At 29.9% G+C, this 16,005-nt stretch overlaps 1 pseudogene; it reads right to left on the bottom strand.

The window, feature by feature from the left end:
- Positions 1-13,303: 13,303 nt before the first annotated feature.
- LOC113370994 overlaps positions 13,304-16,005 on the bottom strand; it is a 4,100-nt pseudogene continuing 1,398 nt past the window's right edge.

Below are 16,005 nucleotides of genomic sequence, written 5' to 3'. Positions count from 1 at the left end.
TTTTTCAAAGCAATCGTACTGCTTTAACTGCATAGAGACGAAATATCGAAGAGCGTAAGCGCGCGTCGCTGTCTAACGGCCTAAACATTGGTACGGAACCCATAGGAATGTAAACAAATTTATACTCATTATTAAAATCTCTGTGAAATATCTGATAATTTGATGTGCATATGTCTAATGATCATTTTTGACCGCCAAATGGCATTTTTTTTTGCTTTTTTCACAAGATCTCCGAAACCGCTAAACCTTAATGAAAATTTGATCAGTTCTTCATTTAGTCAATACAAATAAAATGTTTTTTGAACCATTCAAATCGGACGCTTCGTTATCTCAAAAATGGATTTTTGGCACCTTTTGCCCCGTAAACTTCAAAACGGCTGGACCCGCCTTTGCCAAAAACTAATTAGCACGTCTCTCCATCAATAATATTCAAATAGTTTTTTAATTATTCAAATCGATTGATCTGTGTTCACTAAATCGTCGACAAAATTTTGTATCCGCACACACACTATGTGCAACTGTTCAGAAATGTCTGAAACGCAAAGATATAAAGTGTTAATTTTTTTCGATTTTTTGCGATTACTATAATTTACCCTACGGGAAGTTGAAAACTAATCGAGCTTTTGCTAAAAACACTATTGCAAGTTATCGATCAAATGTTATTTGTATCGTCTATTATTTGTATTCAAATGTTACTAGTTTACTGCTATTGCTATTTTTTTTTTATTAAGGGGGCGTCCAATAATGGTGTGACAAAAAATCACGAAATATCACGTGGGGGAGAGAGGAGTATATTGAAATATCACGTGTATTTATTTCTTAACTATTTTCTTTAAAAAAGTTCAAACATTTAAAAAAAAATTAAAAAAATGTACAGTTTTTTCACGTAACTAAAAATACATGTGATGTTTGAATGGGGAGGGGGGGTAATTTTGAATATCAACATGGATCACCAAGATGGAGGGGGGGAGGTCCAAAAATCCTTAAAAACTCGCTCATGTGATTAGTGGCGCCTCCTAATGTGTATAAATTTTATACAATCAAACTCGAGATGTATTATATGTGATGAATATAGTAGTTTTTTATACTATAATTAAAAAAAATAGTTTAAGTTATTGAGCAATTATTATTTGTGTTGCCCATCGAAAATCGAATTCTACTATTTTACAGAATGTGCATAATTGTTGTATAATCTAACCGAATGCAAACAAAAGTTAATAGTATAGACAATAAAGATTTGGTTATTTCGATATTATCTTTTCATACTTAAAAGCAATATATATTTCTAGAAGTAGATGACGCGCACACTAGCTTCTAGTTTACTCAATTATTCAATTTATCAATCAATTCGAATACTTAATTACAAATCATGTAATTATTACATGTCGGCAAATACATTTCACAGTTTTGCCGGAAAGTGGAATTCTTAGAATGTGTTAATGTCGAGAGCAATGCCGACTTATTAAATCTTGTGTAACAAAAAAGATAGAGTAACTAAATACACTACTGTGCTGTGTATTCGTCATCGTTTAAACATCTAAAGATATTTCTTTAGCTCACTCCTTTACTATTAGCATGTTAGTACCGGTCAGCGGTTCCGTATCTGTGTAACAGTGATAATAAACTGTTTTAGGATAGTATTTAAAAAGATAAATAGTAAAGTTATAAATGATATAGTAAATTGTACGTCATTTGCAATTAACGCTCAATTAACTAAATAATTATGAAATTCCATTAATATCAAAACAGCACCATAATGTGCCAGGAATTAATAGCGGACTTTTGAAAATACCCATAAATTAAGAGCGGAACAGTATCAAGAAAAATTGATTCAAAATAAAATTTGTGATATAATGAGTAATCAGATTATATATATATATATATATATATATATATATATATATCCTTTGATCATAATCTTCAAAATATTTTGTACCCGGATCCAGTTCGGCTGGCGAGAAGTTGTTAACCCCCTTGTTCCGGGTTCTTGAATCTTTGTGTGGGATCTTTATGATGGCTTATATTATGGGAGCGCAGACTTGTTCAGATGTATAAAATGTTATAATGGTGATTACCGACGTGCTTTTCAATGATTAATGCCAAGTTTATATACAATTCACACATATGTATATATATGTATATATATATATATAATATATATATATATATCTTTGAATATATGACCACTGTATTATGCACACTTTTTGCACTATTTTAGTAAGATGTTAGTCACATATCAATATTACAAGATTTATTCATATTTACTCACATTGTTTCTACCTTCTGCAATTACTATCATTTATCATTTTGATTTGCCAAATATCATTATGTCACTCCTATATTGATTTTACTAAATATTCTGTTTTTCTTTGTTTAGTATATCTCAGCTATTAATGCGTTTAGTATTATCATACATTTTATGGTTCCAGCATCATGTTCAAGGGGCAGGAATATTTAAATTTTCACAAAGCTCAGTTATTTTTAATATTAATATATGACTAAAAGATAATGCAAGTATTTGGATTAAAATATAGAGTATCTACTTAAAATATAGAATACATAAAATAATGTATTATTGGAATTTATCTGTTGATTTTTCATATGCATTGGAATCAAATGAATGAATGTAGATTCAATAGTTTGAAAGTAAATTTATTTAGATCAGTGAATATTAAAAAAAATGATACATTTTATATTTCCAGGACCTTCAATGTTATTTACAGGTTTATTCCAATCGAGTTTTTATAATTAATTAATTATAATTCTATAAGAACATTTTCTACATATGTATATCATTTAAAAGGCGTTCTAAAATTCAATGATCTTAAATTCATTTTTTTTTTAACTGTCATGTATTAAATTTTTTAGGCGTAAGGGGGCAGCGTGAGGTTTTTGAGAGGGGGGTTTGACAAAAAATCACAAAATATAACGTAGGGGAGGGAGGGGTATAGTAAGATATCACGTGTATTTATTTACCTGAAAAAATCCAAACATTTTCCAAAGAAATAAAAAAAAAACTTCGTAACTAAAGATGTTCCGTGGAGAGGGAGATAATTTTAAATATGACCATAAATTACCAAGGGGGAGGAGGGGTCTAAAAATCTGTAAAAAATTGATCAACTGATTCATGGACGTCCGCTAATTAAGATTTATTTTCATATAAACTCATAAAATTATTATGAGATTATAAATTTATTACAAGACTTCAATTCAAATATTAGAAATTCATGATTATATTTTCATCTGCTAGTTATAACTATTTATTCTGCGGCGTTTCAATAAGTTTCGTCATTTTCATGAACAGAAAATACAATTCATTTTTCCATACCACCCATTGAAATCCTACAACAACACTTTTAATAAGTTTTTTCTTTGAAGCCACATAAAATCTATTCGAAAACATATTTCTAAACATACATTTATATTTTGTAATGGGTAGTACTCCCCTAGGGCAGGTCTGTGAGCCGAGTTAAACTCCATCTCGAATCAGAGAAGAAAAGTGTGCAAGATTTTCCATTGCCATTTTACACCGCTGTGCCCGAAATCGGACTATTTTCCATAGTTTCCAAGATTTTTTATTCTATATTTTCAAGAAAAAATAGGCGTCGCAATTGCATAGTCATAGTCAATCAAAACTGTTGAATTTTACAGAAATCAGTCACAAAAGCGATGTTAACTAGTTCCACACACCTTAATTCTGATTTATTAGAATCATCAGATTATCATGTTAATAATTTTATCCTATATATGCACAATTATTAAGGATCTCAAGAAGTGTGTTAAATGCCATGAGGTTAATACGATTTAGATTATGATTTTCAAGAACTGCGAGTTCACATTCCATCATGTATATTCGTACATATTGCCAACATAAATTCACAATATAGATTTTGTTTTTTGAATAGATTTTTTTTACATATTTATATGCGTTTGTTTCGAAATAAACATAAAATTACAGATTGATAACAAAACATAAAATTCGAATTAATAATTTTCATAGTCAACTGCAGAAATAACAAATTAATTTTACAATTAGTTTTGTTAAAATTATTTGTTGTCTAATTAAATTTTTTATCATCAGTTAATTAAAATCCACGCTTGCTATACAGACCATCTATAGTTTATATTCCTGATTATTATAGAGTAAATAAAAGAGATTGTTCTTCACAGTTTTAATTGTATTCTCGCAATAAGATTTATACATATTTAAATAGTTTGTTAAAAACTGAAAAATAAAATAAATAAATTAAAATAGCTAAACATTTAATAACAAATTAATTTATGGTCTTATACACGAAATGATGGTAAAGTGCATTACAATCATTGTACATAGATTTATATACAAATTAAATAACGGTATTTAATTAAATATATTTATAATATTTTGTAATATTTATTTTAACTTGACATAACAGAATTTCATTTAATATTCATACTAGTATTGTATTTATCACAATGTTATATCAAATTAAAATAATACAGGACATATTACAAAATACATCAAATACTGACTTCAGATATTCTGTGCGACATAAAGATAGTTGTATCTGGATCAAAAAACAATGTCTTTGTTAATATATTTAGAGAATTTGAGATCTCATCAATTGCTAGAGGCTTCGAAAAAGCTCTACATTTTTAGTAAAATAATATTTTCATAAATATATACACAATATGATTTTATGAAATAATTATTGCAATATCTAGAACGTACTACACGCCTTTTTGTCGATATTTTGATATAAGCACTTAGATGCAATAATTTTCAAAGTTTTTGAAATCCATATGCTTAAATAATCAAATTTTTCAACGTCTGGTTTATTTATAAACATTTTGTGCGGTGCATTTAAACATAAAATCATTTTTCTTACTCTATATAAACAACCTTATGATAATATTCTAACCCAATTGGTAATAAATAAATAACGATAAACTATATTAAAACTAAGAAATAATTTAACACATTTGAAAAATCAAATTTACTGAATATTGTCGATGAGTATTCGACAATCACTGGATTATAATTATTAACAAAATAAATTATTATTACTAAAGTTTAAGTCTACAAATTTTGCATTGAAATTTTACGCAAAACACATCTGCTTTGAGTACAAATTTTCTGAGGATTTTTAATATATATTATAGATATAACTGCAAGTTAATTATTTAAAATAAATTTTGATATTTAGAACATTTTGCGCGATATCAGATTTAAACAAAATAGAAATTACATTTTTGAAAATTTACGTGCAGCTTCATCTGTAACATACATCAAAATCTAATAATACTTAATTACTATTATAAATTATTTTTCACTATATACAATTTTTATATCATAAACATTACTGGCTAAAATATATCTGATCTGATTTTGCTTAAATATTTATATAATTTATATTCATTTGGAGTTTTTGATGCATGGAAAAGCTTTGAGGGAAGACCAAATTATTAAATTTATTAAAGTATTAATATATAATATTTTATAGGTACAAGGAATTTATAATAACATTTTACTTAAATGTATTCTCTAAATATATTTATATACTCTTAATATAATAAACATTTATATTTGAGGTACCTTTCTTTATAGCACGTTTAATTTTTTATCATTTGATTTTTTTTATAATTATTAGGTCACAGAACCGATAATGTTGAATCGATAAAAAAAAAAAAAAAAAAAAAAAATTAAAGAAAAAAATAATACTGTTTTCTGACTGCAAATTTTGTACTTGTTGTTCATCTCTAAGTTTTTCATATTGAGTTCTGTATAATCACAAAAAATTAGCAATTATTTCAAAATGGCAGTTAAAATAGCAAACATTCGATTAATCGGATTGTGAAATCATTGAAACATGTAATTTACGGAATTATTGTGAATGCTTTTTTCGATTTGATTAAATCACAAGGTTTTTCGTGAGAGAATTAATAGAATAATGCTTGAGTTTTAATAACTTCATTGGATGATTATTTTTGTCGAACTTGAACATCTGACAAAGACATGATCTTAGTTAGTAAAATATTCACGAGATTTTTTTTTATTTATTAGAAATTAAAGTTTAAAAAAACATTAATAGACTGCTAATTCATTTAATTAAAAATTTAAGGTTGCAAAATCATTGGACAGAATTGAGACTGATAGATTATAAGCAGTAGTAATATGAATCTGTTGGATTTACACTTTCAAAAATTTCGATATTAACAAGATTTACATATAAATGACTTATAAATGTTTAGTATGCAACACATTAAAATGAATTTTTATAATTTTTCTTGATTCAAAACCACCAAAGTTTATCGCTTTGTTTTTCGCAAATTTTCTCCAATAATTTTACACTAATTTCTATTTCCGAAATCTATCATTTATACATAAATATACCATACTTTATCACGATATGACATAAAATTTCGCCAAATTTTTCGAAATATATATGTGAATTATTCAAATTGGAAAAGACTATTTCTATTTGATGTATTAGTTATTCTATTAACGACCGAAGAAATGTGCTTTGGTACAATGTCGTGGTTTGCATTTCAACTGACGCTTTCACCTCAGCTATCTTTTGTGGTTTTATGGTATATATATTATATACATATATAAATATATAAATATATTATCTGGACATTATTGGCAAATTTAAAATCATAAGCAAAATAAGAACTTATACTGATAGATGCAAAAAATTTATACAACTATTTTTTAATCACTTTCTATCATGATTCACTATTATTTAAGAAAAATCTGAAGTTGTAAAAATACTAAACCGTTGTAATCGAAAAAAATTGCCTTCTCAGTATCGCCAAATTGCACGATGATGTGTGTCATAATTGCCCAACACAAAAATGCTTTTATAACGAGCCGCTCTTTAGAAATGTTTTCACTGAATTCCCGTTCTTGTTAAATTAATATGATAGCTGCACAAAATATAAAATTTATTTTTCTAAAAAGCAATCCATTAAAACTATAATTCAATCACAATGAAGCATTGTGATAACAAATTATTTAATTTGGTTTTAATAGATTAAAAACAAATACTTTGCCACATAAAGTTAACACTTGTACCATTTTATGTCGTGGAAGTCTTCATAAACAAGTGTATTTTCATATTAATCCACACGATACAAAGTCTCCGAAAACTACTGTTATAATTTTGTATTTTAATTGTAACGAATAGACACTAGTCAACTGCAAATTTCATAAGTTTTGCTTTATAGTTTTAATTATTGTTGGTATTAGTAAAATTTAAAATATAATTCCAATAATTTAGACCTAATCCTAATAATTTTGGGGTTAATAATCCTTATCGATTCTTCTGGTTAATCTCCAAAAAGAATCATTATAATTATATATTGAATTATATAATAGATACAAATTAACTACAGGGTTTGGTTTTTATAAGTAATCGTTAATAGTTTCAAGTGTTACTGATATTAGGTAAATTTAATATAATATATAGAATATAATTTTGGGCTAATAATCCGTATAGATTTCTTTAGTTAATCTCCAAAAAAATAGTTTTTTTTTGGCAATCAACACTGAAGTATTATAACTTCATATTGAATTATATTGGTACTGATTACTTTTCAAAGTTTATTTTGTACGAATAGACGATTACGGCAAATCAGGATTGCATAACTAATTCTTAACCGTTGAACTATTATCAAGTAAACTGCAGTTCAATTAAGTTATTCAAAAAAATTACAACCTTGTTTACTTGTTTTTCTCAGGCTTCAATAAATTTTGACTATACAGTTGTTTATAGAGCTTATTAATTGTGAGAATATTTCAGTGAAAAGATAAATTTAGCAACGTGCTTATACTTAAAACTCTAAGTTTTTGACTATTCAGAACATTATATCTTAGGATTTAAAATAAATTCCTAACCAGGAATAATTATCGTGGTCTTTCTATTTGATCAGAAACATCCACGTGACTTTAGCTATAAAAAACATATTTCCATTATAAAAAATTAATCTCATTTTGTCAGACTTTTTTTTTCTCTGAATTTTCTACCAGTGCTCTCACTAAAATGGCAAGACATCGCGCTATACATGAGATGACGTCCGACCGATGTATGTCCGGAATAATACTCGAGAGTATTTGTATCCTGTTCGCCGATATAATGTTGCAAAACGTATTTCTTAATGCACTTGCCGCCGTTAACCCGTTATTTGCACTAATATGCACGATATAATATAGTTTCTCGATTTTCTGTTTGATAGGTTTTTGCCAATTCAATTAGATAATACAGATTTAGAAAATTTGATTCAAAAGTATCAATTAAATGTCCTACAACCTTTGGCTTTTGTGTTTGATAAACTTTTATAAATGCAATTAGTTAACTTAAGTTAATTTCTGTTTTAAATACATATATATCTGAAAAATCTCTTATCTTGGCTTTCTCGATAATTTTTTTTTTTGCAAATTTACTTAGTCAATTTGACTTTAGTTAATTCACGGAGAAAATGTATATATAAAATCTCTTAATAGTCAAGTATATTTGTAATATTTAAGGGGCCCAACTAGTGTGAAATTTTCAAAAAGTCGAATTTTCAATTTTTCATATTTCGATAAGTTATTTCTTCAAATATAACATACCAAATTTTCAAATCGATATCTTAAATAGTTTTTGATTCACAGCCATTTAAAGAATATATATAGTATTATAGTATAAGGATCATTTAATCTTTAAACGCGTTTTTCTCGAAACAGCATTTTCCGAATTTGCTGCAGCGATTACTCAAAAACAAATGATCCGATCACTATCAATTTTTTTACATGTTCTATATATAGTTTTCCGTAAAATGAACTATCGATTTTTTGATCAGATAAAAAATCGAATTTTGGCAGCCCAAAAAACGACGAAAATTTTGGGTAAAATTCGACTTTTTTTAAAAAAAACGCCGTAATTTTTTCAATTTTCGTTTTATTTTTTTATCGTAGTTTATTTTACAGACAATACTATATAGTTTAATGCAATTTTTTTTTTCAATTTCATCCACGTAGAAGAACTGAATGAATGCAGCAGTGGAGGGCCTTTTTTGTCGCGCCGTTGGAGGTCGACGATAACTTAAAAAATATTTAATTTTTTTCTTTAAAAATTTTACTATGTATTCTTAAAACATGTATAAATATAGTCCTTAAATTTTGAAATTATTGATAAAGTAGTTTTTTTTTTTAATATAAATTCCCTTTTTTTAGTCGGTTACACTAGTTGTGCCCCTTAAACATGAATCAAAATGTTTGAATAAACGTCTTGTACTTGGGTTCTTGCACTTTGAATATCGTAATCGTAATTCGTTAATGAATTATATCAGACACGTGGAAACAAAGAATAGGCTGGACAAAAAATATCACATCGCAATATTTAGAAAAATGAATTAAGTTCCAATTACAGCCATGTTTCGATCAGGATATAGTTTGGCAGACACGCCATGCCAAACTATATCCTCCTGATCGATTGAGTTTATGATATGTGTAGGTCTCATGCTGTGGCATAAAAATATTTGCAAAAAGGGTATATTAAAAAAATGATATAGGTATTTCTCGATAGGGGTAAAAAATTTGAGCTACATAGTTTTGGCTTCCTGCATTTGAAGTTATATTTAAACGTTATAGTTATCATTTTACCGATTTTTTTTATTCTTATACTGTTATTGCGGTTCAACTATTTTATCAAAAACTTAACCACCTGATCTTGCTCATAAAAATTATATATTTAATCTTGCATCAGTTATAATTTTAACGCATGATAAATTCCTTATTTCTGAATTTATTTTATCACACAGAGCACAGTTGAACTGTTTTTACGTGGTATACTAATTATACATCAGGTAATGCATTTCGGCAACTGATTTCAAAGGCAGATTAGAACAGTGACTGAATTTCAGATTAGCCTGACTACCGTTACCGGACTTCACGATTTATATTTTATATCGGTGTCTGTTCGACGTTGCTACGTATTTCGTGAAAAATTTTCGAGCTATGTGACGACCGTTTGCAGTTATTCCGTCATACCAATTAAATCGCCGCTGGGTTGTGTTTGTGTCTAATAACGTACATTTGTAAATAAACGGTTAATTCTATATGGAACGGTGTGCATTTACGCATGAATATTTATATCTTCAAAAAGATCGTTAAATTTTAAGAATATCGCTGAACGGGAATTATGCGAATAGTACATTAATAAAGATATCAGCTGATTGATATGGATAATATATTTGGCTGATACATAGATAATTGTAATAATGTTTGTGTTACCATACTGATCTAGCCTCAAGCTGTAATTTGAATTATTTTGACGTCATTTTGTAGGTCTTTTTGAAAATATCCGACTTTTGATCATTTGGACGGAGATATCATTGAAAATAGGCAAAATGTTTCAAAGTCACTTTATCGCAATTGTATTTCTTTGTTATTGTTGCATAATTATTTAAATAAGTATGGAATGTCGATAAAACGAGAAAAATTAAATTTACATGATGTCCCAGAACTCAACGTCAAGCCGAAACGAAGGTGATAATAATGGTCGTATAATTAGAATTTTTTTAATGTCATGTATGTAGTTTGAATACTATGAGCTATCAAGTGCAACCTAGAGCTTTGTCAATTTTTCAGTTATTGTGGTTAATTATATATACAGGGTGTACCAGAACTGAACGTCAAGCCGAAACGATGGTGATAATATTGGTCGTAAAATTAGATTTTTTTTAATTTCATGTATGTCGTTTGAATACTATGAGCTATCAAGTGCAACCAAGAGTTTTGATGAAATTTTTGTCATTTTTTTAGTTATTGTGGTTAATTATATATACAGGGTGTCCTAGAACACAACGTCAAGCCGAAACGTAAGTGATAATATGGGTCGCAATATTAGATTTTTTTTTAATTTTATGTATGTAGTTTGAATACTATAAGCTTTCAAGTGCAACCAAGAGTTTTGGTGAAACTTTGACAATTTGTCAGTTATTGTGGTTAATTATATATACAGGGTGTACCAGAACCCAACATCAAGCCGAAACAAAGGTGATAATATTGGTCGTAAAATTAGAATTTTTTTAATTTCATGTATGAAGTTTAAATACTAAAAGCTATGAAGTGCAATCCAAAGCTTTGTTGAAACTGTGGCAATTTTTCGATTATCGTGGTAAATTTTTATCAATTTGCTTCATTAAAACTTTGGATCCGAATCAGTAAATGACATTTCTAGCACCACAATAAAAAATAATGACATGATTGCCCCAGAATTAAGACTACTTTGGCAAACTATGAATTCAAAATTTTCAACATTGGTCGACTTTGAAAGGCCCTCCTTTAAAAAATGCATTATAGTATGTTGGTAAATTCTATCAAAAGTTTGCTCATTTAATCATGATTGCTACATGACATGATACTAAAAAAATCGAGTACAAATATCAAAATCTAAAAATAACACGATTTTTCTAGTGCTTTTTACTCAGAATCATAAATATTTGAAATAAATATGAGCAAAATGCGTTAGCCGTTTATTACTCGAAATTTTTATTATCTAACTATTAATAATTATACCAATTTACATTCAAGATTCAATTAAATGCGGCAACTATTGATGAAACTTGCCAACAGTGTAGTGCATTTTTTTTAAGCAGGGCTTGGTTAAAGTTGACCAATTTGTATAAATACATAGTTTAATTTTTAAATATTTATTAGAATAAAGAAGCCTTTTTCAAAAATCACTATAAATAATAGCTATCCGGAATACTAGTGCAAAATTTTGAACGGTGAGTTGAAAAAATCAGCTAAGACTAAGACATCCGTTGTGTTATTTTATTTGAATACAACACTTATATTAGAACAGCCATGTACCTAATTTTAAGTCTATTACAGAATAATCTGTTTATATTCTGCGCCATATAAGTACATTTTTGTATTTTTCATTATTAAGAGTGTAGTTAATTATGCAAATTTATAACTAATGGCAAAAGTTATATCGATCCATTACGAGTTCGGTACTGTGGTGATCCACTTAAGATTTTATTTAGTGTGTGTGTATAGAATAGTGTGCAAATAATCACCGTACATTCGCACGTACGCATTGTGTCGCGATCGCTATCGAGCAATAGCAGTCAGCCGCTAATTCGTCCGGATAATCAGATCCCAAAATTTCATGCCAGGCCGTGTTGGTCTCCTTGGCCTTCGAGCACATGCATACGTTACAAAGACGATTCGCTCGCATATTCCGAATTCTGTTTATTAGGCGCGCGAGTAATGCCTGTAACGGTATAAGCCGCGCCGACCCGGGCCAAACGGCGAAGCAAGAATTGGAACAAACGCAGCCGAAAAAAAAGACGATCAACCTCGACTTACGTCGCATCTGTGCAATGTCATTCCTACTTCATCTCTTCACTCTTATAATCCGATGATTCGAATAAAAATCAACAAACATCCCGAAACTGTAACTCGATTTGCGGTCCAATTAATTTCGTGTAGACTTTGCATTTTTAACTCATTTCTAGCGTTACGGTCGTTTTTCTTGCGCGTACGGTATTTGGTTAATGAATTATTCGGTTCTGTGACTTTTCGATTATAAAAAAATGCGTTAAATTCCGTATTTGCTAACTGCGGTACCATTTCGTGATGCTGTTCAAAGCGTTAGTAATGTAGTAATGTAATAGTAGTAACTTACAAATGTAATAGTAAATCATAACTTACAAATTTATATTTACAATATAGTATTATGTACAATTAATGTTATATCTATCCGGTAACGACTTGTAGCCAAATATAGGAGGCATGATTATATAAGGAATTCGAAACGCAAATTTTATGTTTGCAATGAGATATTTTAGGAATTACTCATCATGTGCCCATTTCTAAACAGCTACTATCACATATAATTATGTACATTTATTATTTTCTATGTATTTGCGTTACATCAAAAAACTTAGATTGTTCTGGAAAATGTTTAAGATTACGAAATACTCTAGTTGATTTACATACAAACTGGCAAGAATTTGATTAATTTCAAGAAATAAATTATCAGTTTTCAATGATTTGACCAAATTTTCATTAAGCACATATAAATATCTTCTATATATTTTAAATAAATAAATTAAATGTAAATAATTGCATTTTTACTTATGAGTTATAATGAGGTTTATTTGTTATATAGGACAAAACTATCAAAATAAAGCGTGCAATAATTGATATCTGGCCAAGTCATTTATGGTACGGCAGTTTGCAAATTAATGTAATATATATATATATATATATATATATAATATATATAAAGGCGTTTGCAAATCCCAGCGCGAATACGTGATAACTAACTCAATCTCGTCCTATGCGCTTATGTATTTGTTGATGTTTTATCAGATGCGCTTTTTGTCTGAAAGCTTTCGAACAAACCTCGCATCTGAATGGTTTTTCGCCCGTATGTGTGCGCAAATGAACTTTGATGTTTGATTTATTAAGGAACCCTCTATTACAAATGTTGCAGCGGTGCACGGTTTCTCTTTGCCTAACAAACCACCCAGATCCGCCGCGGTGTTTGTCTGAAATCCAATGTTGTTGTTCAGCATTTGCTGCTGATGGTTGTTGTTGCTGTTGAGCTGCTTTCTTTTGAGCCCTGCTCCTTTTACTACTTTACTATTAGAAGGTGTTGTGCTTGTTGTATGCGGGTAGCTGATTAGTCTATCCGGACTGCATGGCCGTGACCGAGAGCATAATGGTGAGGAAGATAGCGCCCGTTTAACAATAAATTATCAGTTGTTGAAACCACTCCGCCGGGCGGACTTGATGCAGATATTATATCTGCATAATTTGTAGAAGATGGTGTTTCTGCTTTCACAGGAGGACCGTGCGTTAACCGATTTTGCAAATAGTGGCATATACCCATGAGTTAATAGACTTTGCAAAGGAGAATTCGGTAATACAATTCATCCTGATCTTGACCGGGTTTGCTAGATGCCCCGCCAGAGTCTTGGTGTGAACATGCCCCCATCTATCCATGCATCGAGATCCATCCAGGAGTCTCTGGATCCTGTCGCATCCGCTTCTCCTTCTAATTGAGAGGGTACTGTAGTGTCAGCAATCGCACTTCCAATGATAGCCGCGATGTCTTCTATCGAACTCATATCATATTCTGTAGTCAATCCTCGAGGCTCATCGAACAATTTAACATCGTTGCCTAAACACGAATCAGGCGCACATGTCGAACTGGTCACCAATTGGTCGTGTTCGGCATATGACGGTTGAGGTTGTTGTTGTTGCTGTTGTTGCTGACTTTGTGGATGCTGCGATTGCTGAGTAAATTATTATTTTCTTCTTGCGGCCTTTGTGCTATAGAATGATATGATGCCCAGGTATCCATTAATAGATAAATGCCCCGTGTAACCGGCAAACGGCGGCAGAGGTTTGAGTTCTTCTAAGGGTTGGGAAGCTAATAGCAAACCTTCTTGTTGTCCACTTGTAAGGAGCATTTTGTCGCCGTCGGTTAGCAGATAATGTTCGCTATCTGTAGGACTTTGTTGGTCCAGCAAGTGTGGCTCAGGAGCAGCGAGTCGACCTCGGAGTCATGGTTTGAAGCGATCGACATCCTGCTACCCGAATACTTCATGTTCCTTTCTGGACACGGCACACGATCGCGTGCAGATTACTGCTCCGCCAATGTGCTCTGTGTTGATGGGTTGATGCTAATTCCTAGGCGGTTTCGACTCATTTCTTGTTGATACCGATTATTGTCTGAAAGAAGAAAAAATACATTACACAATGTTGTTAACATTTGAAAGTAGAAAAAATATTATTAAATTTAACAATATATTTTATTTGCTGTAGCTAAAATGCAAAATCATATATAGCTTTGAGTATCTATAATTGTTTGTGGTTCAAACTCGTAAAATTGTTTCTTTAATATTTCTTAAATCCTTATCAGATCAAATACTCTATGTGAAAAATCTAATAAATCATGGAATTTTTAAATATAACTATGCATAAACTGTGTCGAAAATGTCGCATTGTTTTGATTTCCTTTGTGCAATAACTCGAGACCACATTGAACATTCGTTTTATCATTGTGAGGTAAAACTGACCGCGGCGTATGTTTTGTTTTTGCCAAGATTGCAATCAAATCCACAACACCGCCCATTCTGATACAATAAGTATTTCGCGGCTATCATTAGGAAACTCGTAATATGAATATTCGTTGCACATATTAGATTGGCCAAGTAAGAAAAAACAAAACTTTCGCAACATAAACGTTAGGTGCTAACCGATCGCTGCTGTTGTTGCTTATTGTTTCAATACATTTTCACTAAAATATTTTTGCTGTAATTATATTAATTTCTCAATAACCATGCTTGCAGTTGGGCAAGTAATACACCGATACGGTGTTCGAGTTTTTTCTATTTATGTTAATAATATTTATAGATTTCGACACAATTTTTTTCACGCTCTGCGTTGCCCGTTGCGGCAGTAAAGCAGCCGTGAAGAAATTTGTGTACATTTTTTAATGCAATGCTTATGAATTCTGGGGCAATCAATGCGCAGTCAATGAACAGTGCAACCGGCAATAGACAATAAACAAGTTTAACAAAAAAAACAGATTAAATTGTTAACTGTTCTAGTAGTGATTAGAGTTTCGATATTTAAATACAATTTTCTCATTAGGATACAAACTCTCATTAAAAACTAGGAGGATATAAAACGAAAAAAGTTGGTCATGTTTGGCATATGACGATTGAGGTTGTTGTTGTGCTGTTGCTGACTTTGTGGATGCTGCAATTAACGAATTTAAGTAACAGTTTAGAAAATTTAATACAATAAATTATAAGTTTATCAGCAGATTAGTTTGCTATGGATAATAAATCCAATAAAAAAGCATTCTATATTTATATATCAATATATTTAATTCATTCTATATTCAAATTTATTAATTTTGTTTTTTTTGTATGATATTTTTCGCAGTAGGTTAAATCTTACACAAATGACAAGATCGCTCCACCGGCTGCGAATAGTTATTTGTTTACGCCCGC

The sequence above is a fragment of the Ctenocephalides felis genome, unplaced genomic scaffold (genome assembly GCF_003426905.1).
Source record: "Ctenocephalides felis isolate EL2017-DRISC unplaced genomic scaffold, ASM342690v1 CF-g0.4_SCAFFOLD_01492, whole genome shotgun sequence".
In the NCBI taxonomy this organism is placed as follows: domain Eukaryota; kingdom Metazoa; phylum Arthropoda; class Insecta; order Siphonaptera; family Pulicidae; genus Ctenocephalides; species Ctenocephalides felis.
Note: the sequence above shows the minus strand (reverse complement) of the source record. Positions and strands in the feature narration are given on the sequence as shown.